The sequence below is a fragment of the Piliocolobus tephrosceles genome, chromosome 6 (genome assembly GCF_002776525.5).
Source record: "Piliocolobus tephrosceles isolate RC106 chromosome 6, ASM277652v3, whole genome shotgun sequence".
NCBI classification, from domain to species: Eukaryota; Metazoa; Chordata; class Mammalia; order Primates; family Cercopithecidae; genus Piliocolobus; species Piliocolobus tephrosceles.
Genome location: NC_045439.1, coordinates 132,386,076 through 132,404,639, shown reverse-complemented (window position 1 = coordinate 132,404,639; position 18,564 = coordinate 132,386,076). Strand labels below are relative to the sequence as shown.

The following is an 18,564-nucleotide window of genomic DNA, read 5'->3' as shown; positions in this document are numbered from 1 at the left end:
GCTGCCATGTAAGACATGCCTTTGCTTCCCCTTTACCTTCTGCCATGACTGTGAGGCCTCCCCAGCCATATGGAACTGTGAGTCCATTAAACCTCTTTCCTTGACAGATTATCCAGTCTCGAGTATGTCTTTATTAGCAGCACGAGAACAGACTAATACATATCCCAATGTGCTATTATAGCACCAGTCCTGCATATAATCTAACTCAATCCCAGGGAAAGAGTAGGGACTAGTCCAGCTGGGCCAGATGTCCATGCCTGTTCCAATCAGCTGGGGCCAGGGAATAGAGTTCTGTAGAACTGGTTCAGTAAAATAGGAAGTAGCTCGGAGGAAAGCACTGACCATCTATGGGTAAGGCAACAAAAAAGTTGCCTTACCATAATTAGATATAAAAACCATAATTAAAAAGAAAAAGGATGAGAAAGGCCCACATTAAGTTGTTAACAATGTTTCTGTCTATAGTGTTTTTTCTTTTTCTTATTTTTGCTTGTCTGCGCATTCTAAATTTTCTAAAGTGGACATATATCACTTTATACTAAGAGGATAAAAGAGATCTAACCTACATGAGGATTAAAAATGAATATCCCTTGGCTAGGCACAGTGGCTCATGCCTGCAATCCTAGCATATAGGGAGGCCAAGGCAGGCATCCACTTGAGGCCAGAAGTTTGAGACCAGCTTGGCCAACGTGGCTAAAAATATTTGTATTTTTAGTAGAAAAAAATACAAAATTCTTAGAATTTAGTAGAATAATACAAGAATTTTTTGTAGAAAAATACAAAAATTTTCTACTAAAAATACAAAAATTAGCTGGGTGTCATGGCACAAGCCTGTAATCCCAGCTACTCAGGAGGCTGAGGCACAAGAATCACTTGAACCCGGGAGGCAGAGGTTGCAATGAGCAGAGATTGCACCACTGCACTCCAATTGGGGCAACAGAGCAAAACTCCATCTCAAAACAAAACAAAACAAAACAAAACAGAAACAAAGAATGAGTGCTATTAGGAGGCTAAAGGTGCAAATCAAGATTAAAGGTAATTTCAGTGATGATGGAATATAGTAAATGCTTACCAAAGAAAGGTTAGCAGTTGAACAGCAAACCCCACCTCAAAGCCTTGGATTGGAGCAAGCTTCATCATGAAGATCTCAAAGCTGTATCTAGTGGAGATGCCGGGCATTGTGGCACCAGGGCCCACCATCCCATTACACTGTGCCAGACAACTGGCTCCTGGGATAAGACAAGTCAGAGCAGAGAAGGGCGTGAGTCACGTGGAATATAAGATAGGATTTGAGGAGGCAAGAGACAGTGGCCATAAAGAAGGAAAACAAGATGAAAATGTATATTTCAAGCAGTTGACTGAGGAATGAGACAAGGGCAGAGACAAGTTCACTGGTCTGAAAATGCCAATGGAGTAGCAAGTAAGTAGGGAACGAGAAGGGGAGTTGAATCTTTTTCTTTTTCTTCTTTAATTTCTTGCTCTGTCACCAGGCTGGAGTGCAGTGGCGAGATCTCAACTCACTGCAACCTCTGCCTCCTGGATTCAAGCGATTCTCCTGCCTCAGCCTCCTGAGTAGCTGGGATTACAGGTGTCCATGACCACACCCAGCTAAATTTTTGTATTTTTAGTAGCAACTGGATTTCACTGTGTTAGCCAGGATGGTCTTGAATCTCCTGACCTTGTGATTCTCTCTCCTTGGCCTCCCAAAGTACTGGGATTACAGGCGTGAGCCACCGTGCCCGGTCTGAATCTTTTTCATGCACAGAAAGGATAAAGTCACAGCAGAAGAACAAAAAAGGGAAGGTTTTTGGACCATTGCAGAATGATGTAATTGAAATAAAGGATAGTTGGTCATACCAAGGCAGGGCAGAGGAGGATAAATAAATCATTGAGCACAGTCATAGGAGTTTGAACAAGGCAAGTAAGCATCCCCACTCCACAGTGAGGAAACCTCAGCCACTGCTGTCCTATTTTCCTTCAAAGCTCTCCAAATGATCAGTGGCCACAGGCCTTCCCAAGTACACTGTGCCTGTGACGTATATGAATGCGAGGGTTCATCTTGTATCCACTTGGTACACGTTCTTCTATCACCTCACTCACCTGGTGAATGGGTATTTATTTTATTACTTTTCACAGAATACTTAATTGACTTTGATAGCTCCAACAAGATTGGAGATTGGAAGCTCCTGGAGCTCAAGAGGCTGGGAGTAGCTGACACCATGATTGGACACTTTAGCAGTTTTAAGACATGTCCACGAGTTCTTTAACACTCCTCACATCCAGAGGAGGTATCTAAATGCCCTGCCCTTGAATCTGAGCTGACCTTAGCGATTGGTGCACAATAGAAAAGGTGACTTGGTAGGTCAAAAATGATCATTCGGGCCAGGTGCAGTGGCTCACGCCTGTAATGATAGCACTTTGGGAGGCCGAGGTGGGCAGATCATGTGAGGTCAGGGGTGCGAGACCAACCTGGGCAACATAAGAATACAAAAATTAGCCGGGCGTGGTGGCGGGCACCTGTAATCGCAGCTACTCCAGAGGTTGAGGCAAGAGAATCGCTTGAACCTGTGAGGTGGAGGTTGCAATGAGCTGAGATCACGCCACTGCACTCCAGCCTGGGCAACAGAGTGAGACTCCATCTCAAGAGAAAAAAAAAAAGGATCATTCAGCCTTAACCTTACTCTCTTGGGACACTCATCTTTGGAGTCCTGAGTGGCCACGTAAGAAGTGCAAGGATGAGCTGCTGTGAGGAAGTTTGGATTATATGGAGTGACCCCGTGCAGAGATTCTAATTGACAGCCCCAGCTGAGGAGTTGCAGCCATGGCCAGCATCAACCAGCAGACACGTGAATGAGGCAGCCTCAGTGATGACTCCAGCCTTGGCCACCACCAGACCTCATCCTTATCTTCAAGAAAGACTGTGTGGGAACCACCCAGCTGATCCCAGTCAACACTCAAAACAATGACAGATCATCATAACTTGATTATTGTGGTTTTAAGTTAATAAATTTCAGGTGGATCTGTCATGCAGCAATAGATAACTGGATTAGAGTTGGTTCTCAATACGTTTCTATTAAATTTCATCCAATAGCAGAAAAGAGAAGGCAACATTGTCTCTTGATTTTTTCTCCCTTTTTGTCTAACTATTTCGTTCCTTGGTCAGTCTCTCCTTATATCCTCTCTCTCTCTCTCTCTCTCACTTTCTCTCTCTCTCTCTCTGCAAATTCAGAATTCTCCCCTTTTATTGTGGCCATGGAAGCTGGAGAAAATAGAACTTCCATCCAGATAGCCAGGGCTCTCTCTCTATATCTATAAAAGGCCTCTGTTTTCTCTCTTTTGGCATAAGGAAACTCAATTCCTTTGTTTTTAACTGCTCCCATTTCTCTGTTCTGTACTGACTTTATTCCTCCTTCCTGAATGATCTTTGAGTCTTCTGTGTACTTTTTAGGTTGTAAAACAAAGAACAAGACACCCTACCCCAGTGATGATCTTGGCTATAACATTACCCTCATCTGGAAAGCGCTGTTATTTTTGGCCACCTTCGGATCTTCATGTAGCTGTTCCACCCCTCTGCTGCAGGAGCTCCAACTCACTTCCCCAGGCAGTCCAGGGGGTCTGCAGACAGCAGCTGCATCAGGAGCTTGAGTGGGAAGACAGCAAGCCGGGTGGTCAGAAGACTCTCTGTGAGGATGCGGCTTCAAATGAAGCAGTGTAGGCGGGAATGCATGAACCCTGTGGCCTGGAGGCTGCCTGGCTCGCCCGGAGTGACTCATAGAATGGTCGCTGAGCAGCTGATAAAGTATGGAGGCTGAGGGAGACCCAGAAACTGGACCGGAAATCTTCCCCCACCCCCAACGTGAAAGGACATCTGTTCCATCCACATTGCCCCTTAGAGGTAGCCTGACCACTGCCTGAGAGTGTTGCCCTGGGGCAAGCCTAGGTGGGCACACATCGACCGGTTCACACCCTTGCTCAAACACACAGCATCCTGCATGAGCACAGAGCTGCTTGGCAGAAAGAGGAAGAAGCCAGCCCCCCGGAATGGCAAACACGTTGTGAAAAGGACCACGGGCAGGGTTGGCCGGGCGAACTAGCAGCAGGCCAGGCAATATCATCTCAGGTCAAGGAGAAAGCTCCATAGCCAAAAATAGCCACCCTTCCCAGTTGCCACAGTGTCTAAAATTATACCATTGGAGATTTATTCCTTTGCACACCTCACCTTTGCTGGGGGTGGGTCCACGGAGGACCCATGAAATGTCTTCACGCTAAGGTGCAAAAGGCCTGGCAGCTCCACAGAGTTATTTGGGGGTGGGAAAGGAGGGAGGTGTTGAAAGGGCAGGAACAAGGCAGAGGAAGCGCTGGGAAGGGACAGCATTGGGCAGCTTCTCCTATTTCAGAGTTTTACCCTGAAGGAGCCTAGCTGGCAGCTACATCATAAAACTGAGGCCTAAGCAATTTGCCAGTGAATTTGAACCATGCATGTAAACAATTCTAATAATTTATTCCTTGAAAAGTTTCCTATAATACATTATTATGCAGAGCTGCACATGCCTGTACTTCAAATTGCCTAAAAGGGGGGCAGGGGGAACCATACATTAAGGGACAATTAAAAAGAATAACAAGAGGCAACATGAGGAAACAGCATGTGCATATGCCAGTCAGGCTGGAACACAGAGGGAGCTGAAGGCAGCCAAGCAGCCCGTTGCAACCAAAGGCTGGGTTTCTAGGGGAAGATTCCCTCGGAAATTCAGGCAAGGACTGTCTTTATAGGTAGAAGTTTGGATAACCTGACCCCAGAAGATTAAGCAGTAAACAAAATAAAAGCAAACAATCACTATTCGAAAGTCACATCCAGTCCACTGTATCAATACACAACAGTTCCATTGTAAAAGTTCCTAAGACGTAGATAAGAATTTCAGAAAGGTAAGTCCACCCTGCTTAAGCCACCTCTGAGACAGAAAGCTAAGTCCCATGGATGCCCTGGTGGGCTTTAGGCAGTGGCAGGGATAAAATAGGGAATGGAAGGAAACAGAATATGAGGAAGGGAGAAAGGGAAGAAGGAAAGAGCAGAGCCTGACAGTGGAAACAGCTGGTTCCCTCAAGAATAACCACACCTCTACACCAGTTGGCAGTTTAAAAAGAACTTCCACGTTAACTTTGCCTTCAAACCTCCAACTCCTGTGAAAGAAGGAAGTTTACTCTCATTTTTATAAAGGAGGGTTCTTTGGATTGAAGCTATTAGGTAACTTGCCCAAGGCTGCACAGCTGGCAAGCTGAGGACCATGGTTAGGTCTTGAAACCCAGTCTAAGTAACTACAGCCCCTGCTTTGTTTATTCCCACAGTGTTGGGAGTTACAGAACACGGGGATTCAAGAAATGATCCTCCTGAATCTACTGAATAAATTCCTGGTGATTTTAGTAACTAAGGCTTTCCTTCTCAACCTTAATTCATTTATGCACTCAACAAATAATGATTGAGCCTCAAAAACTACTGGGCATTGTTCCAGAGCTGGAGTTCACCTTCACAGAGATTTCACATAGGGGCCCCTTGACGGCTGATGGCAACTGTCCTCTTTTCAGAGAGCCACTCCCTGACTGTGCAATGCAAATTGGCTCCAGCCATTCTTTCAGTCTTCCCCTAATACTTATTACCATCTGAAACCATGTGGTTCATAGATTTATTCACTACACTGCTGCTTATCTCCTTCTCTAGAAAAGTAAGTCCTTCAGAAAAATGACCCAGTCTTATTTGAAGCTGACTCTCTAAAATTAGAACAGTTCCTGTACATAATAGATGCTCAATAAATATTTGTCCAATAAATGACATTGAATACCAAGGAAAGCTTTTTACCAGTGCCTATTATGTTCACAAAATAGTGTGAGACTACTTACATAAATCATTTCATTTAATCAAGATTATATATGCCAAAACAGGAAATATATTGAAGAAAATAGGGGTTTAATATTAGTGAAGAAACTGCTTGGAAGAAATAAGGGTCAATTTGAAATGTTTCTATACTGTGCCACTTAATGCAAGAACAAGGGCTATTTTGTGACATTAAAAGGCAACAAATTTAAAACCAAGAAAAGGAAATACTTTTTAAAGCAGCGTATAATCTACCTGTGGAATTCAGTGCCGCAGGATATTATTGAGGCAAATAGTCTAGCAAGATTCAAGAAAGGATTAGACATTTATATGAATAGGAATAATATTGGCAGTTATACTAACTGGGTTAAAAAGTTACAAGGCATGTCCGTCCTGGGCTCCAGGGCATAGCTGTTCACCAGCTGGAGTGAGGAAGGAATGTCCCACTGGGATGGAGCATTGCAGAACTGGCCAGATGCACAATGGCTCGTATTTTTGCCATCTTCTCTAACATAGGCAGGGACCACTGCCAAGGGGAAGTTTCTAGAATAGATGGACCAATGACCTCTAAACATGGTATTTCTGTCATCTCCTTGAACAGTCCTGAATAGGAGATGGAGGTTGCATGTAAAGTCTTTTGGGATTCGTACCTGAGAATTTTTCAATTTCAGAAAACAGAAATGGTAAAAACAACTTCCCTCTTCCTAGTGACGAAAATATTACATGGAATGAAATCATGCCCTGCCTGTAATCTTATTAGCAGCACAGCCAATAGTGCCAGGAGGCTGCCTGAGCGCTTCTAAACTTCAGTGCATTGGAGTCCTTGTAGAATCTCATACAAGGACATCATCTACCCATGTTTTACATCCATCTATCACTGTGCCTTATGCATATGTGCTTAACACAGGTGTTTAATGAAAACGCATTTCTGCAGATGTGAAAAAAAGCCTCTCATAATGCCGTCCACTCACCTAGTGAAGCTTCTCTCTTTATTACCGAGTCAGTCACACTGCCAGGCACAACCTTTGATTCTTGGTGATGTATGCCATGCATTTTTTTCATTCTAACATGAAAAATCCAAAAGGTAGTTGTTAGCTATGCAACGAAATACAAGTGTTCACAATGGTGTGATATCATATTAATGAAAACATCAAAACTAAATGATGCGTTATACTTGCTTACTTTATCGACCTCAGTTTTCCAGGTGCAGGTAACACTCTGAAGAAACTGTATCAGTATTTAAATTATTAGAGATACAGGCCAGGTGTGGTGGCTTATGCCTGGAATCCCAGCACTTTGAGAGGCCCAGGCAGGTGAACCACTTGAGGTCAGGAATTCAAGATGACCAGCCTGGCCAACATAGTGAAATCTCCATCTCTACTAAAAATACAAAAATTAGCCGGGCATGATGGTGTGCGCCTGTAGTCCCAGATACTCGGGAGGCTGAGGAAGGAGACTGGCTTGATCCTGGGAGGCAGAGGTTGCAGTGAGCCAAGATCACGCCACTACACTCCAGCCTGGGTGACAGAGTGAGACTCTTTCTCCAAGAAAAAAAAAAAAAATTATTAGAGAAAGACTTTCCCCAAACTGAGGTGTAAAGAACATTCTGCAAGCCAAAACAGAAAGGGAAATTTTAGTTTAAATCTTGAACCAGCAATATACCTGAAATTTTCAAAGTTTCCTGAAAAAAAAAAAAAAGATTAAATTAAAATACATACAGCAAAATGTTGTATAAATGTTAATATATGTGTTTTTCTGGAGAGAGAGAAAGAGAAACTATAGATTCTATTAATATCTTCAGCTATGTTCTCACACAATATAAGTTAAGAAAGTTAAGAAACACTAATCTAGGTTCCAGTCCAAAAGAAAATTCTCACCTAAGTCTGGACAAAGTCCTTTCAAAGTCCTTTGCAACTGCATGTAAGACTAGGTCCCTTGAAGTTTCCTTAAATTAGCAGAATAATATCAATTAGATTCTCTCGCTCGAAAATTATTCATATAGGGCCTAATTCCCATCCAGAGGGAAAAAAAAAAACTTAAAACATTTAAGTGTCGAAGGCTACCTGTTATTTCATTAACTGGTTGCAAATAAGTTTTTTTTAGGTTTGGCCATTTTCTCAGTCTATGGTTTCCCAGTTATTTTTTCATGTGGTTATTATAAGAGAAGAGCTTTTCTGATTTTTGTTTGTTGGTGTGTTTCTTTTTTTTTGGGGGGGGGTTGTTAATGTTTGTTTTTTACTTATAACCACATATTATGAGGAATGATAAGGTGTTATAAATTAATAGTATAAGCTCTGTAATCAATTAGGATGGGTTGAAATCTCACACCAGGCTCCAAATGAAATAATTAGCCTCCACAGTCCTCTCTTTTTTAATCTGTAAAATGGAGATATAATAATATTTACCACACAAAGTCTGTGTACAAAATAAATGAGACAATGCCTATAAAACATGTGGCATTGTGCTTGTCATACATTAAGTGAATGATAAATATTACCTGATAGTATGTATATTTTGCCTATGTATTTATAAGCATTAAGAGTGAATATCCTATTTCCTTATTATCACATAGTTATCTTGCATTTTTATGGGCCCTTGATACACACTGCAAATGAATTTCCAAAAGGGTTTTGCTAATATATCCGATCATAGCAATATGAAAGTGTCAGTTTTACCACTCCTTGGTTAAAAATGGGAATTACTATCAACCAGGAATAAAAGAAAAAGACACCCCCCCCCAAAAAAAAAAAAAACCGGGGAAAGAAAGGAAGGCAAGAAAGAAAAGATAACTTAAAAAATTTTTTAATGTGTACATGTAAGCTTTTGTGTTTCTATATCTAGGAAAAGAAATCTGTGAATGGTCAAATTCCATTTGACATCAGCCAGTTTCTTTCCAAACACGTTCTCAAAGTGTTGTACTTCATCTTTCAAAAAGCCTCATCCTGCAGTCACACACCTTGTAGTTTTCCGGCTGAGTGGACTCACAGAAGGGATCCGTGGTTTCCTGGTTCTCTGCCAGATGTTCAGTGGTCCCACGAAGGCCAGAGATTCAACTGCCTGCCACCCTTGTGAAGATGTTGCATACAAGATGATTCCCAGAGGAACTGGGACCTGGTGAGGCCAATATACAAATATTTTCTTGTAAGGTAGGATAATGCAGAATGAAACAGCCTACATCTGACCACAAGTCATGGGAGGTGTAACCCAAGGAGGCTTATCACCTGAGCTCTGAAAGGGATAATCTGAGAGGAACAGTTGGTTTGTGCAGCTTTTCAAGAAACTTAAATAATACCTGGTTTTGTGGGAAGAGAAAGAAGAAAAGAAAAGAAAGAAAAAGACCAGGCATGGTGGCTCACATCTGTAATCCCAGCACTTTGGGAGGCCAAGGCAAGTAGATCACTCCTGACCCGGAGTTCAAGATCAGCCTGGCCAACATGGTGAAATCCAATCTCTACTAAAAATACAAAAAATTAGCTGGGCGTGGTGGCAGGTGCCTGTAATCCCAGCTACTTGGGAGGATGAGGCAGGAGAATTACTTTAAATGGGAAGGTGGAGGTTGTGGTGAGCCGAGATCATGCCACTGCACTCCAGTCTGGACAACAGAGCAAGACCCTGTCTCAGAAAAAAAAAAAAAAAAAAAAAAGGAGAAAAAGAAAGTAAGAAAACACTTTAGTTGTGGGTACTGGATTTACTGCATGTCAAAGTGGGGAGATTGACAGTGTTGACTTGGAAATATTCTAATTCTAGGCAGCCAAATGGAGGTTTTTCCTCACCTTCTCCACACCAACATCTGGCAGGTCCCCTCTTTCTTTTAAAACAGTTCCTGAGGAGGCCCAAAATTCATTTGATGTCTGTATGATTACTGTTCCAATAAGAAAACTGTGACTTCCCTGTTTTTTTGTTTTGTTTTGTTTTTTGAGACGGAGTCTCCCTCTGTTGCCCAGGCTGGAGTTCAGTGGCATGATCTTGGCTCACTGCAACCTCCGCCTCTTGGGTTCAGGCAATTCTCCTGCCTCAGCCTCCCGAGTAGCTGGGACTACAGGCATGCTCCACCACCAAGCCCGGCTAACTTTTTGTATTTTAAGTAGAGACAGAGTTTTACCATGTTGGCCAGGATGGTCTCGATCTCTTTGATCTCGTGATCCGCCCACCTCAGCCTCCCAAAGCCTCCCTGCTTATTCACACAAATCCCCAGATGAGAACTCTCTTCCAGGTGGACGTAATTTATAGGGCTGATTCAACAGCTTCTCTTACCTTAGTTACCATGAAGGACTCACATTAAAATGCTTAGAAAAGATTAGAGTTGGGCTCTTTTGACATTTGCTGGTGGTGTGGATTATCAGCTATATTCCTGAATCTGGTGCTGGCTAAAGAGGTTGAGAGGATTTGCACTCCAAGATGGGACCACTGGCATGACCTTTTTCCTTGGCTCTGCGGTCAAGCCACCCACTGCTCCACTTACTACCTGAGTGACCCGAGGCAATCATTTAACCTCTCTAGACCTCTGCCGCCTAATCCAGTACATGAAGATAGTCACACCTGCCTTGCAGAGTTATTGTGAGGGAAGCACCAGCTTCTGGTACATGGGAGATTTTATTTATACATGAACATAAATATGCGTGCATACACACAGATGTGTACTTCAGTTTTTGAAAATCATCTCCATCTTTATAGCTCACAAGGTGATTTTTGAAAAGTCAATCAAGAAAAGAAGAAAAAAACCATTTTCCTCTCCAACAAGAAAAAGCAATTAAACGTCAAATATTAACTGTTCCTGGGAGTGAATTTTTTAATGGGTTAAAGGCTTGGCCATTATAGACCTCCAATATGTAATTTCTAAGAAAGGACCAGGTAATATATTTTTTTAAATTAAGTGGAAGACAAAATGCTGGAACCAGTGAATCCATTCAGAAAGCACTTTTTTATCCATTTTCAGTAGCTTCCCTATTGCATCATGCCTTTTAAGAGGCCCAATTTGTTTAACAGCATTTTATTTTAAACCTTTACTTGTGAAAAGCATTGATTTATGATAGGGCTGATTAAAGCAATGGTGTCTTAAGCAATAATGATTTCAATTATAGGACTTTCACCAACGTGCATTATTCTGATTTGCTCTCCATTCTTGCCACATTTTTATTCACAAAGGAAGGGGTAGGGATAGGTGATGTAATTTTGAAAAGTCCCTGGACAAATTTAATATCAGAAAGGAATATATAGACAGATGGACTGATGTACCTTTTTTGATTATGTGAATGTATTGTATTTTAATATGCTCTGATAAACTCTTCAACAGCTCCCTGATGAGCTCCTACTTGGTATCATTAGGGTTATTTAGTGCTTGGATTCGGCTCAATTCCCACTGGAGCCACACTGAGGCTGTAGAAATGTGCACACTACAGATTCACTCCAAGCCTAGCACTTAGAGTCTTCTCTTTTTGTGAAGCTGGAGAAAACAATTAAGCTCACACTTATATCTTTAACTTGTTCAAAGCCAACAGCCATAGAAAGGCATACTAGGCTCACGTGGTGGCTGGCGCCTGTAATCCCAGCACTTTGGGAGACCAAGACAGGTAGATCACTTGAGGTCTAGAGTTCGAGACAAGCCCGGCCAACACAGTGAAACCCTGTCTCTACTAAAAATACAAAAGTTAGGCAGATGTGGTGGTGGGCACCTGTAATACCAGCTACTGGGGAGGTTGAGGCATGAAAATTGCTTGAACCCAAGAGGTGGAGATTACAGTGAGTTCATGCCCCTGCAGGTAGAGACATGGCGAAACCCTGTCTCTACAACAAATACAAAAATTAGATGGGGATGGTGGTGCTAGTCCCAGTTATATGGGAGGCTGAGATGGAAGGACTGCTTGAGCCTCAGGAGATAGAATCCGCAGTGAAGTATGATCTCACCACTGCACCCTAGCCTGAGCGACAGAGTGAGACACTATCTCAAAAAAAAGAGAAAAAGAAAAAATGTGAAGTCAGCCTGGAGTCATATGCCACAGAATTCAGTGTATCCATCTAAATCTAATTCAGAATGCAACCTAACATGGTGGGGCGGGGTGGGGGGGCAGTGCCGGGGGCAATCTATCACATTTATTAATAATGGCAACCTGTGAAGGAGCCCTTCCTAATGGGGGCTGCTATTCCTAATAGTCACTATGCACGGCTGTTGACTAAACAGTGCCACAACTTCAGAATTTAGAAATTCATATTGTCATGCAAAGTTGAAGGTTCTTGATTTTAAAGCGTGGATAAACACTGGCCCAATTCAGCCTGCAGGCTGCCTGCACAATGCTCACTAGTTGGTGTACAACTGGCCAATCAATCAAGTTATTGAACAGAAGATAGGCCCAAAACAGCACCATGCTCTGCAAGAACCTTTTTAAAAATTATCAAAGTATTTCAGTTCATCTATTGTGCAAACATTTAGTGGGAATCTATTATGTGGTAAGAACCATGAGTGGAGTACTGGGAACACAAAAAAAGAATAATATCCATTAGCCCTCAAGGGGATGACAGTCTATCATTTACATATATGAACTATGAAAGATTTTGGGTTAAAAAACTAAGGAGAAATTCAGTCTAACATTGAGTCCCAATCCATCACGTTTATTTTTAGTTAAGAACCTCCTTTGTTACCCTTTAGGTAAATTAGTTTGTCCCTATGCTCTGCTTTAAAGCATCATTTTAATTTCAGAGCTAGCCCTGTGAATACCAAAGTCCATGTAGGATATATTCCTCTTAAAATCCCCAGCAGCAATTGGAAGGGAAAATTCCAATCACACCTTGATAGAATTTTTCTCCATCAAATCAACTTTACAGATTTCTTAATTAGGCGCTGATACTAACTGAGGCCTCGCATGATTTAAATCTAGCTTTTAATCTCAGCTATTCTATGCTGCTGTAGTTTTTATGAGAACTGACCAGCAAATGCTTTATGCTTTAATCTCTCTGGAAAATCACCTTAATAATTTCTTAAACTTTTTGGGGGGGAATAGAAGTCCCAAGATGCAAATGAAGGCATTGAGGTCCGGCTATTAGAATTTGTGGTTTAGCACTTGAAAAATTATGTGCCAAATTGCTTTACAGAAGAAAATCAGATCAAAGTTAAGATTCTGTTTAAACTTTGTCATTATTTCTCAGACTCCCTTTTTAAATGCCTTAAACGTGCCTCCATTGAAATGTATATGAACTTTTTCTCTCTTCCTTTCAATATGTTGTTGCCATTCATTTCCTTCTCTGATGGCATTGCCTGAAGGAAAAGCTCTCACACATCACCACTGTGGGCAGGATATGGAAACAGCCAAAACAGGTGCTGCACTGTGCTAAGAATCCGCATTGAATTGATTTAAACACAGCATTTGATACATTCTCTACCTTAATAAGAGGCAATTACAGGAGACCTCATTTCTTTCGTTGCATGAAAGTCCCAGCCAAACTTGAGTGTACAGATCCCCTTTCCTTCCTCTTCTTCTCAGCCCATCACCATGAAGTTCTTCCCAGCGAGCATTAAATCACAGGTAATGTGCTCTACCTGCTCTGGACACTGGATATTGTAAAGCATCGGAACCTTTTTATTTGCTTTACAGGGATGACTATTCTCCTAAGGTCATTGACTTTCTTAATTAGAAGCTACTTAGAGGCTGAGCACAGTGGCTCTCGCTTGTAATCCCAGCACTTTAGGAGGCCAAGGCGGGTGGATCACGAGGTCAGGAGTTCAAGACCAGCCTTGCCAAGATGGTGAAACCCCCGTCTCTACTAAAAATACAAAAATTAACCGGGTGTGGTGGCGGACGCCTGTAATCCCAGTTACTCGGGAGGCTGAGGCTTGAACCTGGGAGGCGGGGATTGCGGTGAGCCCAGATGGCACCACTGCACTCCAGCCTGGGTGACAGAGTGAGGCTCCATCTCAAAAAAAAAAAAAAAAAAAGAAGCTACTTTGACGATTCTCCTCCAAACCCTTTATGTGACAAGTAAAGGAGAAAAGAATGGGAGAAATGAAGTGACCTGCCCAGAGTCACACAGCCAGTTCCTGTGACTACATGGTCTAGCCCTCTCTCCACCTCCTCTCTCTGCCATCAAAGGAATAACAGTTCTCAAATTGGAGTTTTATGTAGGCCTTACAATCAACACTAACTTATCATAAAAATATGAATGGGCCCTTGTTTTATGCCAAGTGCCATGCCCATCTTCAGAGACTCAATAATGAACCAGAAGCATTCTAATTCTAATCCAATCCTGACCTGCTAATGACTCTTCTTCACTGAACTGCTTAACAGAATCACTCCTGGCTGAACATCACACAGAGTGTGAATGTGGAGAGGAAACAGAACTTTCATCTCAACTCCTCATTTTACAAAAGAGAACACTGAGGCCCCCAGAGGTCTTAAGAGTGAGTTCATGTTAGAGGTAGGCCTAGAACCCACAGTGCTGACCACCCAGTGAAACTCAGTACATTCATCTAATTCAGAATGCATCTATCATGGGGCCCATTCTATCACATTTATTATACAAATGTCCTTTGTCATCTTTCAGATAAGTTTGTTTCTCCCTATGGTCTGCTTTGAAGCTCCATTTTAACTTGAGAACTAGTTCTTTAACTGCCAACATCTACATAAGATACATTCACATTAAAATCTCCAACAGCAATAGGACCATGGTCCCTGGGACCCAGAGTTTAGGCACCTATGCGATGGAACTACAATGATTAGCAGTGTGCCCAGCAATAGCACATACTCATACCTCTGAAAGATTCAGGGCTGATCCGAGGAAGTGGTATCTTAAGCTGTGGTCAACAGAAATACTATGATGAGTGTTTGGAGTGTCCTCATACTAATGTAATGTTTGGACTCAAAACAGATATACTTAAAATACTAGCTACAGTTTATATATTTTTTCAATGATCTTGCAATTCAATCGTGTTGGATAATTTCAGCTGAAACTATAGATAGAAACTGGACCCATTAAAGAAGGAGTTAGATCTTCTATTTTTTTAAAAAAATGTGATCTTCCAGTAAGCGGCCTCTGGACATAACTACAGAAAATTAACACAATAAGCAAAGCATTATAGAGCAGCTATTAACTGATTATGATAATAAAAACCAAATGGGGGCCTTAATTCTGCCCCTCTGGGAAAGCAGGACAGATAAACAATAGAAAAAAAAAAAGCATGGAATAAAGGATAATTGATTTTAAACGATAACACAGATACCTGCCATTATGTTTTAAAAAAATACAGATCTCTATCTTCATTTGGGGAATGATAGGGGTAAATTCTTATTTCACCTCATTAAGACTTAAGTTTGATACTAATAGGAGTGCTTTCCAGGCTAACAAATTGGAAAAATTAAGGGGTGCTGACAAGGGGGTTCTTAAATGCCAGGCAATGGCTATAATGACTAAATTTACTGTTTTACTAAAATTAGGAGCCCTTCCGGTCTCCCTCAGAGGAAGACAGAATCTAAACATTCACAGTTCATTCTCCATCAGGGTGGGACAGGAAGTAGGATCCAATAAAGTCAGCAGTCAATGCAAAAGCCAACCCTGACAGAGGAGAAAAGAGAAGACAGGGTGTCTACTACCTTGGGCAGAGGCTGGGGAACCCTTTAATGGCACCCCAAGTACAGTAATGCCTGTTGACTAAATCCTAAACTTCTTGAGCATGTTTGGGGTCAGTTCTATGTAGAAATTCATACTAAAGTCTTCATTTGTTATCTAAAACATGGCCCGTGTTCCTGCTTTCAAACCTGGCCAGAACCTAACAGCTTCTCTTTTAAGTGCCTGCTTAGGTGCCAAGTGTCCAACTAGATGCTTTCCAGAAGTTGTCTCTGATTCTTACATTATCCTTGCAGGGGAAAGATGCTCAATTTAGAGTTGAGAAAATGGAAACTCAAGGTGATATACAGATGTGTTTGAGGTCTCATGGTTTTTAAGCCGTGGCTTATCCCAAAGGCCACCTCTACTTGGAGAGGTTCACCATTCCACCTCTCCACGTATAACCAAACACTCTTGCTAAACATTGCTGTTTTTCTCCTCAGTCTATTTTCACGTATTGTTCTAACCAGTCTAACCCATGGAACCAATTCTTTTTGCATGGCACATGCAAAATCCAGGTTATTTTTACTTTTCTCTGGCAGAAAGCCAGCATAATTCAAATGAAATAACCATTTCTATGTGAGAAAAAAGTTTAGCATTTCCTAAAATGGAAAAATAAAATGTCTCTTATGCAAGACACTAACTTTTAAGGTGGCAGAAAATAGCGAGGTAGTTTCTTATGATTTGCTAAATAAATCAAGGGTGATTCCAAATTTTATTGTTTTGGTCCAAGAATTGAAGGAGAGTTCTCCTACAGTGAACCATGGGTGTTATGACTCAAAAAGAAGCCATCAGTAGATAAGTAATGAGGCTGTGTGTATAGAGATAGAACATTCTTGTATACAAAAAGGGTAAGACTTATTCAGCACTGAGCAGGGAGGACTGGGACCCATACACTGGGGCTAGGGTACAGAAGGTTCAGGAATGGAAACTGAAAGTTGAAATCAAAAACACATCTATGGGCAAGAGCTTATCAAAAATACAGTGTATTCCTAGCAGTGAAATATTAAAAGCCTTCCTAATGAAGAATCTTTTTAAATAATTTGGAAGTTGTAATCCTTTGCAATAAGACAGGAAAAATAAAGAAATTACATAATTTTGGGAAAGGAACAGAATGATCATTATTTGCAGATAATAATGTTATCTACCTAGATGATTCAAGAGAATCAAATTGACAAATTATTTGAATAAGAAACCAGTAAAGTGGCAAATATGAAATAAAAATGTTTAAAATGCTTAAAAAATAATGTTGGTCAGTGAAGTCATGAAATTGAATAGGGAAACTGCATGCACAACAGCACTGAATAAATGTGAGATTGTATTAAGAAACTACCTGATGGAACTACAACTTTACAGAAGTTCATATGAAAAGATTGATGAGAAGGCATGGTTTATTTCCACATGAGAAAACCCAGTTTTAAAAAGACCTCTAATCCACACACATTAATCTATAAAGTGTACTCTTGCTCTCTCTTTTTTGTTTTTTTTTTTTTTTAATCAGAATCTTTCTCTGTTGCCCAGGTTGAAGTGCAGTGACTGTATCATGGTTCACTTAAACTCCTAGTCTCAAGTTATCCTCCCACCTCAGTCTTCCAAAGAGCTGGGATTATAGGTGTAAGCCACCATGCTTGACTTAAATTGTATTTTCTAACATTTAAATTTGAAACTTGATGCATTCTTATGGAATAACTAAAAGAAAGCATCATCTAGAATACCAGTCTTAAAGAGGGAGAGCTTACTTTACGAGACATAAAAACATATTCTTGAATTACAATAATAAAAAGGGAGAATTTTGACAAAAATGATGGAGACAAAAAGATAATAAAATAAACATGAAAACACAGAAACAGGCCCAAGAGCATACATTTGGATCAATAAGGAAAATAAATTCTATTAAATAGATTCTTATCACAATGACCAAAAAAAAATTCCAGATAAATAAGAGATTTAAATGTTTCTATAAATAAAAGGAGCCACAAAAGCACTAGTAGAAAATATTGGTTAATACTGATTTTACTCCGGGATGGGCAAAGCCTTTTAAAACATAAAGCAGAAGGAAGAATAAAGGAAAATATTTATGTACTTAAATTCATCAACATATCCATTAACAATTAAAAACCAAATGACAAAATGGAGAAAATGTTTGCAATATATGATAGTGAGAGAGTTAATAAACTTAATATGTAAAGAACTTTTATAATTTAATAGAAAATTAATGAAAATCTCCTTGGAACTACAGGGCAAATGTTAAATAAATATTTTAAAAAGCATGCAAAATCACCTACACACAAAACAAGACAAAGAGTCAAGAAATGTAAAGAAAGTTAGCATCACAAATAATCAACATAATACAAAACACAATGGGATGCTATGTTTCTTATCTTTTGGGGGGAAGAGTTAATGATGGTTCCTGAAATCTGTATTTGTTCATATGCACCCTGAGTGAGAATATAAATCGGCAATTTTGGAGGGCAACTCTACAAAATGTAGCCAAAAGTAAAATAACAAAACAGAAAGAAGGCTTTGACCCATGATTTTCACATATAATAATTTATCCAGAGGAAATGAAGATACACAGGAAGATTTTATAAAGGCAACAAGTTACAAATGGTATCAATGTCTGACTAGAGGTTAGAGGAATGAATGAATTAGAGCCTCTATAGATGAGGAAATGCAATGCTGGCACTGAAATCATGTTTTGGAGGCTGGGCACAGTGGCTCACACCTGTAAATCTAGCACTTTGGGAAGCTGAGGTGGGTGGATCTCTTGAGCTCAGGAGTTCGAGGCCAGCCCAGACAATATGGCAAAACCCCATCTCTACAAAACAAACAAACAAACAAAATTAGCTTGGTATGGTGGCACAGGCCTGTAGTCTCAGCTACTTGGGGGAGCTGAAGTGGGAAGATCGCTTGAGCCTGGGAGGTCGAGACTGTAGTGAGCCCAGATCACACCACAGCACTCCAACCTGGGTGACAGAGTGAGACCCTGTCTCAAGGAGAAGGAAAGAAGAAAGTAAAGAAAGAAAGAAAGGAAGAAAGAGAGAGAGAGAGAGAAAGGGAGGAAGGAAGGAAGGAAGGAAGGAAGGAAGGAAGGAAGGAAGGAAGGAAGG

General features: G+C 40.9%; 1 long non-coding RNA gene across 1 annotated transcript in view; it reads right to left on the bottom strand.

The window, feature by feature from the left end:
* Nucleotides 1–18,564, bottom strand: part of LOC111548386 — a 60,396-nt gene that overhangs the window by 14,571 nt on the left and 27,261 nt on the right. The window contains exons 2-5 of the long non-coding RNA XR_002733388.2: nt 8,820–8,974; nt 6,835–6,926; nt 3,504–3,637; nt 1,070–1,226 (exon numbers count right to left, since the gene is read on the bottom strand). This is a non-coding gene — a long non-coding RNA (uncharacterized LOC111548386). The remainder of the gene's footprint in view (nt 1–1,069; nt 1,227–3,503; nt 3,638–6,834; nt 6,927–8,819; nt 8,975–18,564) is intronic.